The sequence below is a fragment of the Procambarus clarkii genome, chromosome 46 (genome assembly GCF_040958095.1).
Source record: "Procambarus clarkii isolate CNS0578487 chromosome 46, FALCON_Pclarkii_2.0, whole genome shotgun sequence".
Taxonomy (NCBI): Eukaryota; Metazoa; Arthropoda; class Malacostraca; order Decapoda; family Cambaridae; genus Procambarus; species Procambarus clarkii.
Genome location: NC_091195.1, coordinates 23,794,441 through 23,808,751, shown reverse-complemented (window position 1 = coordinate 23,808,751; position 14,311 = coordinate 23,794,441). Strand labels below are relative to the sequence as shown.

Below are 14,311 nucleotides of genomic sequence, written 5' to 3'. Positions count from 1 at the left end.
TATTTTTACCGCTAGCGGCGAAAATTGCGCGGTTTTTGGCCGGTAGCGGCGAAAATCGCGCGATTTTGGCTGGTAGCGGCAAAATTCGCACGATTTTTGTCCGCTAGCGGCGAAATTCGCTCGATTTTTTGCCGCTAGCAGCGAAATTCGCACGATTTTTGGCCGCTAGGGGGCGAAAATCGTCGATTTTTGGCCGCTAGCGGCAAAAATAACCCGATTTTTGGCCGCTAGCAGCGAAAATCGCGCGATTTTTGGCCGGTAGCGGCGAAAATCGCGCGATTTTGGCCGGTAGCGGCGAAATTCGCACGATTTTTGGCCGCTAGCGGCGATTTTGGCTGCTAGCGGCTTATTTTGCACGATTTTTGTCCGCTAGCGGCGAAATTCGCTCGATTTTTTGCCGCTAGCGGCGAAATTCGCACGATTTTTGGCCGCTAGCGGCGAAATTCGCATGATTTTTGGCCGCTAGCAGCAAAAATAGCCCGCTAGCGGCGAAAATCGCGCGATTTTTGGCCGCTAGCGGCGAAAATCGCGATTTTTGGCCGCTAGCGGCAAAATTCGCACGATTTTTGGCCGCTAGCGGCGAAAATCGTCGATTTTTGGCCGCTAGCGGCAAAAATAGCCCGATTTTTGGCTGGTAGCGGCGAAAATCGCGAGTTTTGCCCGCCAGCCTCGAAAATCGCATGGTTTTTGGCCGCTAGCGGCGAAAATTGCGCGGTTTTTGGCCGGTAGCGGCGAAAATCGCGATTTTTTCCCGCCAGCTGCGAAAATCGCATAGTTTTTGGCCGCTAGCGGCGAAAATCGCGATTTTTGCCCGCCAGCTGCGAAAATCACATAGTTTTTGGCCGCTAGCGGCGAAAATCGCGCGGTTTTTGGCCGGTAGCGGCGAAAATAGCGCTATTTTTGCCCGCCAACTGCAAAAATCGCATGGTTTTTGGCCGCTAGCGGCGAAAATTGCGCAATTTTTGGCCGCTAGCGGCGAAATTCGCACGATTTTTGGCCGCTAGCGGCGAAATTTGCACGATTTTTGACCGCTAGCGGCGAAATTTGCACGATTTTTGGCCGCTAGCGGCGAAAATCGGTCGATTTTTGGTAGGTAGCGGCGAAATTCGCACGGATTTTGACTGGTAGCGGTGAAATTTGCACGATTTTTGGCCGTTAGTGGCAAAAATCGCCCGATTTTTGCGGCCCAAAAACAAAACAAAACAAAAACCGTGCGATTTTCGCCGCAAGCGGCAAAAAATCGCGCGAATTTCGCCGCTACCTGCCAAAAACCGCGCGATTTTCGCCGATACCCGCCAAAAATCGACCGATTTTTGCCGCTAGCGGCCTAAAAAGGGGCTATTTTCGCCGCTAGCGGCCAAAAATGGGGCGATTTTCGCCGCTAGCGGCCAAAAATCGTGCAAATTTCGCCGCTAGCGGCCAAAAATCGTGCGATTTTCGCCGCTAGCGGCCAAAAATCGGCGATTTTTGCCGCTAACAGCCGAAAACCGCGCTATTTTCGACGCTAGCGGCCAGAAACCATGCGATTTTTGCAGCTGGCGGGCAAAAATAGCGCGATTTTCGCCGCTACCGGCCAAAAACCGCGCGAATTTCGCCGCTACCTCTCAAAAATCGACCGATTTTTGCCGCTAGCGGCCTAAAAAGGGGCTATTTTCTCCGCTAGCGGCCAAAAATGGGGCTATTTTCGCCGCAAACGGCCAAAAATAGCGCGATTTTCGCCGCTAGCGGCCAAAAATCGTGCGAATTTCGCCGCTAGCGGCCAAAAATCGTGCGAAATAAGCCGCTAGCAGCCAAAATCGCCGCTAGCGGCCAAAAATCGTGCGAAATAAGCCGCTAGCGGCGAAAATCGCGCGATTTTGGCCGATAGCGGCGAAAATCGCGCGATTTTCGCCGCTGACGGCCAAAAATCGGGCTATTTTTGCCGCTAGCGGCAAAATTTGCGCGATTTTTGCCAATAGCGGCCAAAATCGCGCGACTTTCGCCGCTACCGGCCAAAAATCGCGCGATTTTCGCTGCTAGCGGCCAAAACTCGGGCTATTTTCGCTGCTAGCGGCCAAAAATCGGGTTATTTTTGCCGCTAGCGGCCAAAAATCGACGATTTTCGCCCCTAGCGGCCAAAAATCGTGCGAATTTAGCTGCTAGCGGCAAAAAATCGTGCGAATTTCGCCGCTACCAGCCAAAATCGCGCGATTTTCGCCGCTACCGGCCAAAAACCGTGCGATTTTCGCAGCTGGCGGGCGAAAATTGCGCGGTTTTTGGCCGGTAGCGGCGAAAATCGCGCGATTTTTGGCCGCTAGCGGCAAAAATAGCCCGATTTTTGGCCGTCAGCGGCGAAAATCGCGCGATTTTCGCCGCTATCGGCCAAAATCGCGCGATTTTCGCCGCTAGCGGCTTATTTCGCACGATTTTTGGCCGCTAGCGGCGATTTTGGCTGCTAGCGGCTTATTTCGCACGATTTTTGGCCGCTAGCGGCGAAAATCGTCGATTTTTGGCCGCTAGCGGCAAAAATAGCCCGATTTTTGGCCGGTAGCGGCGAAAATCGCGAGTTTTGCCCGCCAGCTGCGAAAATCGCATGGTTTTTGGCCGCTAGCGGCGAAAATCGCGATTTTTTTCCCGCCAGCTGCGAAAATCGCATAGTTTTTGGCCGCTAGCGGCGAAAATCGCGCGGTTTTTGGCCGCTAGCAGCGAAAATCGCACGGTTTTTGGCCGCTAGTGGCGAAAATGGCGCTATTTTTGGCCGGTAGCGGCGAAAATCGCGATTTTTGCGCGCCAGCTGCGAAAATCACAGTTTTTGGCCGCTAGCGGCGAAAATCGCGCGGTTTTTGGCCGGTAGCGGCGAAAATAGCGCTATTTTTGCCCGCCAACTGCAAAATTCGCATGGTTTTTGGCCGCTAGCGGCGAAAATTGCGCAATTTTTGGCCGCTAGCGGCGAAATTCGCACGATTTTTGGCCGCTAGCGGCGAAATTTGCACGATTTTTGACTGCTAGCGGCGAAAATCGGTCGATTTTTGGTAGGTAGCGGCGAAATTCGCACGGATTTTGACTGGTAGCGGTGAAATTTGCACGATTTTTGGCCGTTAGTGGCAAAAATCGCCCGATTTTTGCGGGCCAAAAACAAAACAAAACAAAAACCGTGCGATTTTCGCCGCAAGCGGCAAAAAATCGCGCGATTTTCGCCGCTAGCGGCCAGAAACTATGCGATTTTTGCAGCTGGCGGGTAAAAATCGCGCGAATTTCGCCGCTACCTGCCAAAAACCGCGCGATTTTCGCCACTAGCGGCCAAAAACCATGCGATTTTCGCAGCTGGCTAGCAAAAATCGCGATTTTCGCCGCTACCGGCCAAAAATAGCGCGATTTTCGCCGCTAGCGGCCAAAAATCGGGAGATTATCGCCGAAAGCGGCCAAAAATCGCGCGATTTTCGCCGCTAGCGGCCAGAAACCGCGCGAATTTCGCCGATACCCGCCAAAAATCGACCGATTTTTGCAGCTAGCGGCCAAAAATCGGGCGATTTTCGCCGCTACCGGCCAAAAACCGCGCGAATTTCGCCGATACCCGCCAAAAATCGACCGATTTTTGCCGCTAGCGGCCAAAAATCGTGCAAATTTCGCCGCTAGCGGCCAAAAATCGTGCGATTTTCGCCGCTAGCGGCCAAAAATCGGCGATTTTTGCCGCTAACAGCCGAAAACCGCGCTATTTTCGACGCTAGCGGCCAGAAACCATGCGATTTTTGCAGCTGGCGGGCAAAAATAGCGCGATTTTCGCCGCTACCGGCCAAAAACCGCGCGAATTTCGCCGCTACCTGCCAAAAATCGACCGATTTTTGCCGCTAGCGGCCTAAAAAGGGGCTATTTTCGCCGCTAGCGGCCAAAAATGGGGCTATTTTCGCCGCAAACGGCCAAAAATAGCGCGATTTTCGCCGCTAGCGGCCAAAAATCGTGCGAAATAAGCCGCTAGCAGCCAAAATCGCCGCTAGCGGCCAAAAATCGTGCGAAATAAGCCGCTAGCGGCGAAAATCGCGCGATTTTGGCCGATAGCGGCGAAAATCGCGCGATTTTCGCCGCTGACGGCCAAAAATCGGGCTATTTTTGCCGCTAGCGGCGAAATTTGCGCGATTTTCGCCAATAGCGGCCAAAAATCGTGCGAATTTCGCCGCTACCGGCCAAAATCGCGCGATTTTCGCCGCTACCGGCCAAAAATCGCGCGATTTTCGCTGCTAGCGGCCAAAACTCGGGCTATTTTCGCTGCTAGCGGCCAAAAATCGGGTTATTTTTGCCGCTAGCGGCCAAAAATCGACGATTTTCGCCCCTAGCGGCCAAAAATCGTGCGAATTTCGCTGCTAGCGGCAAAAAATCGTGCGAATTTCGCCGCTAGCGGACAAAAATCGTGCGAATTTTGCCGCTACCAGCCAAAATCGCGCGATTTTCGCCGCTACCGGCCAAAAACCGTACGATTTTCGCAGCTGGCGGGCGAAAATCGCGCGATTTTTGGCCGCTAGCGGCAAAAATAGCCCGATTTTTGGCCGCTAGCGGCGAAAATCGCGCGATTTTTGCCCGCCAGCTGCGAAAATCGCACGGTTTTTGTCCGGTAGCGGCGATAATCGCGCGATTTTGGCCGCTAGCGGCCAAAAATCGGGCTATTTTTACCGCTAGCGGCGAAAATTGCGCGGTTTTTGGCCTGTAGCGGCGAAAATCGCGCGATTTTGGCTGGTAGCGGCAAAATTCGCACGATTTTTGTCCGCTAGCGGCGAAATTCGCACGATTTTTTGCCGCTAGCAGCGAAATTCGCACGATTTTTGGCCGCTAGGGGGCGAAAATCGTCGATTTTTGGCCGCTAGCGGCAAAAATAACCCGATTTTTGGCCGCTAGCAGCGAAAATAGCCCGAGTTTTGGCCGCTAGCAGCGAAAATCGCGCGATTTTTGGCCGGTAGCGGCGAAAATCGCGCGATTTTGGCCGGTAGCGGCGAAATTCGCACGATTTTTGGCCGTCAGCGGCGAAAATCGCGCGATTTTCGCCGCTAGCGGCTTATTTCGCACGATTTTTGGCTGCTAGCGGCTTATTTCGCACGATTTTTGGCCGCTAGCGGCGAAATTCGCATGATTTTTGGCCGCTAGCGGCGAAAATCGTCGATTTTTGGCCGCTAGCGGCAAAAATAGCCCGATTTTTGGCCGGTAGCGGCGAAAATCGCGAGTTTTGCCCGCCAGCTGCGAAAATCGCATGGTTTTTGGCCGCTAGCGGCGAAAATTGCGCGGTTTTTGGCCGGTAGCGGCGAAAATCGCGCTATTTTTGGCCGGTAGCGGCGAAAATCGCGATTTTTTCCCGCCAGCTGCGAAAATCGCATAGTTTTTGGCCGCTAGCGGCGAAAATCGCGATTTTTTCCCGCCAGCTGCGAAAATCGCATAGTTTTTGGCCGCTAGCGGCGAAAATCGCGCGGTTTTTGGCCGCTAGCAGCGAAAATCGCACGGTTTTTGGCCGCTAGTGGCGAAAATGGCGCTATTTTTGGCCGGTAGCGGCGAAAATCGCGATTTTTGCCCGCCAGCTGCGAAAATCACATAGTTTTTAGCCGCTAGCGGCGAAAATCGCGCGGTTTTTGGCCGGTAGCGGCGAAAATAGCGCTATTTTTGCCCGCCAACTGCAAAAATCGCATGGTTTTTGGCCGCTAGCGGCGAAAATTGCGCAATTTTTGGCCGCTAGCGTCGAAATTTGCACGATTTTTGACTGCTAGCGGCTAAAATCGGTCAATTTTTGGTAGGTAGCGGCGAAATTCGCACGGATTTTGACTGGTAGCGGTGAAATTTGCACGATTTTTGGCCGTTAGTGGCAAAAATCGCCCGATTTTTGCGGGCCAAAAACAAAACAAAACAAAAACCGTGCGATTTTCGCCGCAAGCGGCAAAAAATCGTGCGAATTTCGCCGCTAGCGGCCAGAAACTATGCGATTTTTGCAGCTGGCGGGTAAAAATCGCGCGAATTTCGCCGCTACCTGCCAAAAACCGCGCGATTTTCGCCACTAGCGGCCAAAAACCATGCGATTTTCGCAGCTGGCTAGCAAAAATCGCGCGAATTTCGCCGCTACCTGCCAAAAACCGCGTGATTTTCGCCACTAGCGGCCAAAAACCATGCGATTTTCGCAGCTGGCTAGCAAAAATCGCGATTTTCGCCGCTACCGGCCAAAAATCGCGCGATTTTCGCCGCTAGCGGCCAGAAACTATGCGATTTTTGCAGCTAGCGGCCAAAAATCGGGCGATTTTCGCCGCTACCGGCCAAAAACCGCGCGAATTTCGCCGATACCCGCCAAAAATCGACCGATTTTTGCCGCTAGCGGCCTAAAAAGGGGCTATTTTCGCCGCTAGCGGCCAAAAATGGGGCGATTTTCGCCGCTAGCGGCCAAAAATCGTGCAAATTTCGCCGCTAGCGGCCAAAAATCGTGCGATTTTCGCCGCTAGCGGCCAAAAATCGGCGATTTTTGCCGCTAACAGCCGAAAACCGCGCTATTTTCGACGCTAGCGGCCAGAAACCATGCGATTTTCGCAGCTGGCGGGCAAAAATAGCGCGATTTTCGCCGCTACCGGCCAAAAATAGCGCGATTTTCGCCGCTACCTGCCAAAAACCGCGCGATTTTCGCCACTAGCGGCCAAAAACCATGCGATTTTCGCAGCTGGCGGGCAAAAATAGCGCGATTTTCGCCGCTACCGGCCAAAAATAGCGCGATTTTCGCCGCTAGCGGCCAAAAATCGTGCGAATTTCGCCGCTAGCGGCCAAAAATCGTGCGAAATAAGCCGCTAGCAGCCAAAATCGCCGCTAGCGGCCAAAAATCGTGCGAAATAAGCCGCTAGCGGCGAAAATCGCGCGATTTTGGCCGATAGCGGCGAAAATCGCGCGATTTTCGCCGCTGACGGCCAAAAATCGGGCTATTTTTGCCGCTAGCGGCGAAATTTGAGCGATTTTCGCCAATAGCGGCCAAAAATCGTGCGAATTTCGCCGCTACCGGCCAAAATCGCGCGATTTTCGCCGCTACCGGCCAAAAACCGCGCAATTTTCGCCGCTAGCGGTAAAAATAGCCCGATTTTTGGCCGCTAGCGGCCAAAATCGCGCGATTATCGCCGCTACCGGCCAAAAGCCGTGCGATTTTCGCAGCTGGCGGGCGAAAATTGCGCGGTTTTTGGCCGGTAGCGGCGAAAATCGCGCGATTTTTGGCCGCTAGCGGCAAAAATAGCCCGGTTTTTGGCCGCTAGCGGCGAAAATCGCGCGATTTTTGCCCGCCAGCTGCGAAAATCGCACGGTTTTTGTCCGGTAGCGGCGATAATCGCGCGATTTTGGCCGCTAGCGGCCAAAAATCGGGCTATTTTTACCGCTAGCGGCGAAAATTGCGCGGTTTTTGGCCGGTAGCGGCGAAAATCGCGCGATTTTGGCTGGTAGCGGCAAAATTCGCACGATTTTTGTCCGCTAGCGGCGAAATTCGCTCGATTTTTTGCCGCTAGCAGCGAAATTCGCACGATTTTTGGCCGCTAGGGGGCGAAAATCGTCGATTTTTGGCCGCTAGCGGCAAAAATAACCCGATTTTTGGCCGCTAGCAGCGAAAATCGCGCGATTTTTGGCCGGTAGCGGCGAAATCTGAAAATAAACTCACAATAAACTATATCTGAAAACTCTCACCCGAGAAGTGACTCGAACCCCATACTGCCAGGAGCAACGCAACTGGTATGTACAGGATGCCTTAATGCACTTGACCATCACGACCGTACATAAGGAAGTGATAGCCGCAGCTATTTGAACCACTTCCGTGCCGGCACTCCGATGGTAATGTTGGCCATATGAAATTATCAAATCGTCTCAGTCTTTGGGGGACGGTTGATGAACACAAATGCTAAGTCCTGCATGGTCCCCAGGACTATGCAAGTGAAAAATCGATTTCATATAGTCCTGACCTGACATTGGGAAGCTGGTCGTGGCTGGACTGTACCTCGTGACTGTTCCTGGACCTAGTGGGGGCATGTGTACCTTTGGGTCGGCGGCTAGAGGCAGTTGTGTGGAATTTTAAGTTGAGATGTGAGCACCAAGCGTGTTGCGGAATTGTGCGTATTTTGCTATATGAAGAGAACAGAGAACCCAAGCAAAGTGGCAGAAGTTAGGTTGAGGTAACGTACAAATCCAGTAGCAAAATTAATCATTATGGTAGATCATTAAATGATATGGAATAAAATATAGACCAAATTTAAGGCAAACATTTAGAATATTGAATATTAATAAATATTAATAACAAATATTTATTAATCAATAATATTGATCCATGCGATTTTTGCAGCTGGCGGGCAAAAATTGCGCGATTTTCGCTGCTACCGGCCAAAAACCGCGCGATTTTCGCCGCTAGCGGCCAAAAACCATGCGATTTTCGCAGCTGGCGGGCAAAAATCGCAATTTAAGCTGCTACCGGCCAAAAATAGCGCGATTTTCGCCGCTACCTGCCAAAAATCGACCGATTTTCGCCGCTAGCGGCCAAAAAAGGGGCTATTTTCGCCGCTAGCGGCCAAAAATGGGGCGATTTTCGCCGCTAGCGGCCCAAAACCATGCGATTGTCGCAGCTGGCGACCAAAAATCGGGTGATTTTTGCCGCTAACGGCGAAAAACCGCGCTATTTTTGGCCGGCAGGCAGTTTTTTTCCCAACTTGGCTGTAGTTGTTAAAGCCAAACGGAGCTTAGAAACGTTGGTTGCAAGTTTGTAGTGTGGTGCATGGGATTGAAGGAATAATCACCGCTCCACATTGATAAGATAGATTCCTGTTGCATTGAAGTCGGCAAGTTGAATAAATGTTTTGGAAAATATTGTAGTTATAATATTGTACAACATTGTGTTAATTAGAATAATGATCATAACTTGGTGAAAGGGTGGTTATTATATTGGTTTTCAATTTTATAATTACTTTATTATAGCAAATGTTTGTATTTGAAGGTAGTTAAAATCTAATTTATATATTACCTATTGGTAATATAGTCGCCAACATCAAACTTAAAGTATACAAGGCATTATAGTAAGTCTTTACCAAAGTTCATGTATATTAGGATACTTAATGTAGGTGTACATAAGCTAAGTTGAAAAAATACCGTTAATAGAACACAATTGTATAGATTATCATTGCCCATACTGTAGATATTAGTGATAAGTTTTCTACTAAATGAGGTCCATCTCCCTTTCTGGCTGTCGTTGTCGTGACGTAAAGTAGAGGGGGGGGGGGGGGGTAAACGCACAACTGTCAGATTAGTTTCACTTCACATCTGCAAGGTGACAATCTTTCATAATTTCACATTCATTGATCTTGTAATATCGACACATTGGTTTTTAAAAACAAACCTCACTTTTGATAGTATCACCTTTTGATAGTAAGACCCTTCAGCCACCTATCATTCTTGCTGGTGCCAGGTGCCCTGTTCAAGAGTACATCCCCCCTCTCTCATTGTAATAAGTGAGGCAAGTTCGAGCACGGTGCCCTCAAATGCACAAGTCTTCGTTTCTCTCTGCCCCAGTGTGGGGACGATAGCCACTCTAAGACAGATTGCTCATATCCCCCGGGCTCGCTACCTGAATTGCGGCGAGGCCCACCCTACATTCTCTCGCACGTGTATCGACTCAAAGCTTGAAGTAGTCCTTAACTTGAAACACCAGGATCATTTGACTTTTCCCGAGGCAAGACACGGTTTGCAGTGTCCACCCCTTCACTGGCGTATCTTATGCTCGCACGTTGTTCTACCTCTCGTCCTTCCCACCTTTGTCCCACAACCATTTCTAGGCCTTGGATCCGAACATGCCCACCACCTTCCCTGTTCCTTTACGTCCTGGGTCGGAAGGTATCTCTCGTGAATCTCCTTCTGGATCCCCCCCCCCCTCTTTCCTTTTCCTACCCTGTCTGCCAAGTCATTTCGTTTTCCCCGATCCTTCCTGTCCCTCCACGTCGCCTGTCTGTCCAGGCTGATGTCCATCATCCTCCCAGCAATCTTGATGTTGTTCACTCCCATTCTTCACTTAAGACCCTAGTCAGTCGGCCAGTACGATGTTACTGGAACACCTGTCCGTCAGAAACGTAAGCCTGGCTCCTCTCCATCCTCCTCCCCCTGCGGGTAAGAAAAGAGACGGCATTCCTTTCTTCCTCGCCCCCTAACTATTGCTTACTCCCCATTTTATTGGTTGGGGCCCCCTGTCCCTAATGTGGAAGTTGCTTTTTGCCCAATTCCCTCTTGGTTGCTGACCTAGAGTTTCTACCCCCTATCCTCCTGGCCTTGACAGCCCCCCCCCCCTCCCTGAACCCTGTCAATCTGCCTCTGGTGTCCTGCTCTTTGTTTCCCTCCATTCTTACTAAGTTAACCCATGGCCCGCTAAACCTTATTCTGATCTTTAGCTTTTTTAATATGCTGTGTTATTTACCTTTGTTTCTTTGTTCCGTTGCTGTCCTTTTATTTTTTTGATAATGTCAATTCTTCAATGGAATATTCACGGGTTTTATGCTAACTCCCATGAACTCTAGTTCTGTTAAGGTTTCACCTCTTTGTCTCTGGGAGCCGATGCTTGGTGCTCGTCGTGATAACTGTCGTGGTTATTCCTTTCTTCCTCTTCCCCCTTCTCCTCCCCCTTCTCCTCCCCCCTCTCCTCCCCCCCCCCTTTGATCTTGCTGGGGCCCATAACTATATTGGTCTCTTGATTCGTACTGATAATCCCTTTGTCCTACTGTTTCCATGTCCTATCCATTATTTGGCTGGCCATGTTTTTGAGTAAAATGTAGTCTGTTAAATTTTTCCCCCAAATGTCCCTCTTTCCTTTCCTGATGTCAGGAACCTCCTGGACTCCTTAACAGAGCTGGTGTTCCTGTTGGGTTATTTAAACTGTCGACATACCCTTTGGGGTGATGTTGACACACCCGAGGCGGCCTTCTCGAACCATTCGTTCTCTTCCCTGAATTCTGGTGAGCCCACCCCATGTAGACTGTGACTCTCACTTTCCTGTCTTGATCTTTCTCTGATCGTCTCTGTACTTGGATATCTCGTGGAGGGTTCATAACCTCCATAAGTGACCATTTCACCATCCTTGTTTTCCCTTGTCTTTTCACCCTCCCCTCTCCTTCCCTAGGTGGCAGTTTGCCAAAGCTGATTAGAACCTATTCACCCTCCGTGCTAGTGTGACCTCTCCTTACTACCTCTTCCTTGCACTCTCCTCGTTTTCATTAGTCTTCGCTGCTACCCTCTATTCCTTGCTCTACCTCCCAGGGCACACGGAAGTGCGTTCCCGGGACTGCGGGTTGCTAGGGTTGTCGGCTGTAAGTGTGCAGCCTGGAAAAGACTGACGCTGGCAGATGGCTGATTCTTATATTTTGTTTCAGAAAGTGCAGTGGCCTGTTGGACCACCTGGACAGCGAGGCGCGAGAGTTGGAAGTGTTTCCACCATTACGTTAGATACTCCTCTGCCGCAGATTTGGAAGATTTGCAATATTGTGGGTAAGCTCATTCCCTATGACTAGCAGGTTCTTCACCTCTGTGGTACTCTGGTGGTGGAGCCAGTGCAGATCACAACCGAACTGGGTTCTCACTTGTTAGCTGTGGTTCTAATCTTCAATTTTTCCTTAAACACGTTCTTGAATCTCGTGCCTTAAACTTCCACACTCGGTGGTACTACATAGCCTTCCCGGTTTGGTGGGTTTTATAAATTTTTACTAAATGAGGTTTAAGTTCTTTACAAGTGGCAAATACATTTAGATCTGTGTACAGTTTGCTTATCTATTTAAAATTAAATCCCATTTGATCCGCAAGCAAGCAAGAGTGATTTGGCATGAATCCTGGGCGAGTAACTGTATCATCTGTTTAACGGTGTAAAATTGGTACCTAGTTAAATTTTTAGTGTTCTGGGGTAACATGGAATAAAGTTATTGGCCTAAATGGTACGCATGCTTGTGGCTGTACAAGAATGAAAGATCTGTCGTATTGTTTTGTTTGACATAAATAGCAACAACTCTTGAGTTTGCTTGACATGTTTTAAATACATGTTACCAAAGATATATGGGGGAGGGGAATCGTAAACTATAAATTTGAAATACAAATTTTGTAGCATATAAACCTTAAATGTGGACTTCAAAGTGCTTTATCTTCTAATTTATAAATTAGATATGGTGGGGGAGGGAAGTAGATAATTTGTTAGTGTAACTTTAAAATTACAAATATTTTAAAGTTAAACAAAATGAAATTGCTATGCAAAACCTTATTAACCATATTTAATGTTCCATTGACAGGTTGTAGAAGGTCCTTCCAACAACTTCAGGAACAGTTGCAGAACAATCGCTGGAAGTGTTAAATGCTACAGAAAGTAGCATAGTTGTCAGAATTAGAGGGCCAAAGTAAGTTTATTTAGTTTAATAGGTAAAATGTGTTTACATAATTTTTACCTAAATATTTAATGAAATTGTGAAGGGGCCTTGAAATTGGGTAAATTGAAACTAGTTTAAGGCCTTGACTAGTGGGTACTATATCCTAAAGTTAATTCTTGCAAGAATTGTGCTTTGAATAGAATAAATGGGACTTTAAATTTGTGAATGTAAAGTTGGGCACTAACTGTTAAACGGCATAAATTTGCAAGTTAAAGATTTTATGAAATGTTTTATTTAAATCTTAATTTGTTTGCTTAACTTCTGGTGTTAAGTTGGTTGCATGGTTCTTAATTATTTGGCTAGAAGTCATTCATTTATAAATTACACAAATCACAATGTGATATTTCTAATGCACAAGGGCTGTGATGAGGGGTTCAAACTTATGTCGGAGGATCCCAGATGTGCTTTAAGACTGTGCCACAACATGGATTTAATCTACGTTTGTAGCTTAAAAGGCTATGTTCATAAATTAAAGAATCATTTAATGATGGTATAGTACACAAATTAAATATTGAATGGTAACTGTACTTCAACTTAGTTTATTTATTTGAAGCTTAAATAGATATTGTCTTCCAGAATATTGATGGGAAAGTCGAACTTCAGCCCTGAGTTTGAAGGTGTTAATTGCTTGACATTCAGAATTAGGCGAGTGTGGTAGTAAACATTATAACTTAAACAATCACTCATTATGGCTGAAGATAATCTGAAATGATGCTTACATGTAGATAAAATAAATTACTGAGATATTACTGACTTTAATGTACTTATGGTTAGTCAAACTAAGTTTAATGTTTTTGCTTGATTAGCATTAAAGGAGAATTCTAACAATCTTAATTATAAGATTAAAGGAACCTGCATATGTAAAATCTTGTTTAACAAGCTAATTTGGGTAAATGTTTCAGGTGGTATGGAAGATTTCAATGTCATCAAAGCATTGACTGGCTTCAGTGTGGTTGTTCTACTCTGCAAATCTACGAAAGTTGGTATGTGGAATTAAGTGTTTTAGCTATGTCAACTAATTAATTTACTTTCTTTCATCTAGTCCATTTATAGATGTGTACCAAAGTCCTACTGTTACAACCTGCAGGGATTGATGCAGTTTATACTGATCCTACCCCATTTCATAAAAGGGGACCAGGCAGTCCTGCAGATTTCCCTGGCTTGGCTTTTTCAGAGCCCTGCTCTACTACCCATCCAATAGATCGCCGCAAAAACCATGCGATGTTCGCCGCTACCGGCCAAAAATAGCGCGATTTTTGCCGCTAACGGCCGAAAACCGCGCTATTTTCGACGCTAGCGGCCAGAAACCATGCGATTTTTTGCCCACCAGCTGGTGGGCAAAAATCGCGCGAATTTCGCCGCTACCTGCCAAAAACCGCGCGATTTTCGCCGCTAGCGGCCAAAAACCATGCGATTTTCGCAGCTGGCGGGCAAAAATCGCGCGATTTTCGCCGCTAGCGGCCAGAAACCATGCGATTTTTGCAGCTGGCGGGCAAAAATCGCGTGATTTTCACCGCTACCGGCCAAAAACCGCGTGATTTTCGCCGCTAGCGCCAAAAACCGTGCGATTTTCACAGCTGGCGGGCAAAAATCGCGCGATTTAAGCCGCTAGCGGCGAAAAATCGCGCGATTTTCGCCACTAGCGGCCAGAAACTATGCGATTTTTGCAGCTGGCAGGCAAAAATAGCGCGATTTTCGCCGCTACCGGCCAAAAACCGCGCGATTTTCGCCGCTAGCGGCCAAAAACCATGCGATTTTCGCAGCTGGCGGCCAAAAATCGCGATTTTCGCCGCTACCGGCCAAAAATAGAGCGATTTTCGCCACTAGCGGCCAAAAACTGTGCGATTTTCGCCGCTTGCGGCCAAAAATCGGGCGCTAACGTCCGAAAACCGAACTATTTTCGACGCTAG

At 48.5% G+C, this 14,311-nt stretch overlaps 1 long non-coding RNA gene across 1 annotated transcript; it reads left to right on the top strand.

The window, feature by feature from the left end:
* The first annotated feature begins 11,342 nt into the window (after positions 1-11,342).
* On the top strand, positions 11,343-13,049 carry LOC123770636 (uncharacterized). The gene is made up of 3 exons (XR_006774366.2): positions 11,343-11,478; positions 12,267-12,371; positions 12,978-13,049. It is a non-coding gene; the product is annotated as an uncharacterized lncRNA (long non-coding RNA).
* Positions 13,050-14,311: the final 1,262 nt, after the last annotated feature.